Raw genomic sequence first — 1,948 nt, forward strand, 5'->3', positions numbered from 1 at the left:
CCCGCCTCAGTGTTACTAACATTGTGGTAAAGATGGCAAATGGTACCATAGCCAAACCTATGGGGATGCTCAAGGATCTTAAGATCAAAGTTCTAGGACACAAGGTACGACATACGTTCATTGTAATGGATTTCTCTAAACACCTTATGTCATATGAAATGATTTTAGGACGACCATTCATGAGGGAAGCACAAATGGTTCACGATTGGTCTAAAAATCATGTCTATTTGCAATTCCAAGACTCTGTCCTTAGAGTGGATTTGGTGACTGGTAAGGTACACCCCTTAGGGAGTAAAACCATTATTGATCATCGCTCTGACACCACAGTTCACTCGGCCCCACTACAATATTGTTACACTTGTAAGAAGGATACAGACATTGGCCAAGATTCTCCTTATATGGATATCCTACCTGGGACGACTGAGTCGGACAATGTGGATTGGGTACACCTAGCTGCAACCATAGATACCTGGGGAAATAGAGGAACCACTGGGGTCACACCAGAGGGGGAAGAGGTACCACAAATTGCACCTCTTAACATGATAAGTGCCATACATGCATCTTCTAAGGGCAAGGCAATTGTGGACCAATCTGACAGTGACATCGATAGCTCAATAGAAGACTTTGACCAACACGACTTGGACACTGACTCCAAGAGTGAAACGGATTCTGAATCTCATGAATTAGAGAGTGGAGCAAGTTCAGAGTCAAAACATTCGGAAGGACCGAGCACATCAACCGATGATAGCTCCTCCGAGAGTGAAGAGGACACCAACGAGGACTCCTTTAGTGAGCCAGTTCTAAATGGAAATCAAAAGCAGGTCTCAAATAAGAAAAAGAAAAACCTTAAGAGGCGTCGATATCGAGCCAATGTACGTGCTAGGATAAACAAGAAGAGATCCTCAGCAGAATGGCTCAGTTATATAGGAGCATGTGATGCTCATCGAAAATTGGTAGACAATTGGGGTGAATATCTCCAAAATGTTATGTGGTGTAGACCACGACCCCATGACATAGCCCAATTAGAGATCATAGACAAGCCAAAGTTGAGCCGCACTGCAAGGAGGCGTCAAAACCAAGAGTTAGCTCGACAACACAAGAAAGCAGAAATGGAAGCACAAACCAACGCACAACCATAATCCACAGACTTGCATCCTGCACCAGAACATTTCAAATCTTACACCACAGGGGAAGCAAAGGTTGTGTACACAAAAGCCCAAAGAATACCTATCGATGGGAATAATGGAATCTATGATGGTCCGGCAATAGTTAAAGAAATAGAATTAGCTGACCCCGGTGAAGAATCAAAACCTGTTTTTATTGCCCAAGACCTCACAGAAGTTGAAGAGGCGGTCCTCAAAGAGCTTCTCAAGGAATTCAAGGACGTATTCGCTTGGACATACCATGATATGAAAGGTGTTCCGCCTTCTGTGGTCCAACATACAATCCCTATGATTAGCACTGCGAAGCCCGTACAACAAAGACCCTACCCGATGAATCCTAAGTACGCAAAGATCATTCAAGAAGAACTAGAAAAGCTTATCAAATGTGGGTTCATATATCCTATTGAACACTCTGAATGGGTGTCGCCAATAGTTATCGTGCCAAAAAAGAATGGGAAACTCAGGGTGTGCGTGGACCTCAAAAAAGTTAATGCAGCTACTAGAAGAGACCATTACCCCCTACCATATTCCGAACATGTACTCGAAAGAGTTGCAGGCAAGGAAGCTTATAGCTTTCTAGATGGGTACTCAGGCTACAACCAAATCACGATAGCGCTAGAGGACCAAGCTAAAACTGCCTTCATCACAGAATTTGGCGTGTTTGCATTTCGTGTGATGGCTTTTGGCTTAACAAATGCCCCTGCTACATTCCAACGATTAATAAACACTGCTTTTAAAGAATATTTGAGAGAGTTTTGTGAAGCTTTCTTAGACGACCTTTGTGT

Source organism: Adiantum capillus-veneris, chromosome 15, assembly GCF_014529385.1.
Source record: "Adiantum capillus-veneris isolate H3 chromosome 15, ASM1452938v2, whole genome shotgun sequence".
NCBI classification, from domain to species: domain Eukaryota; kingdom Viridiplantae; phylum Streptophyta; class Polypodiopsida; order Polypodiales; family Pteridaceae; genus Adiantum; species Adiantum capillus-veneris.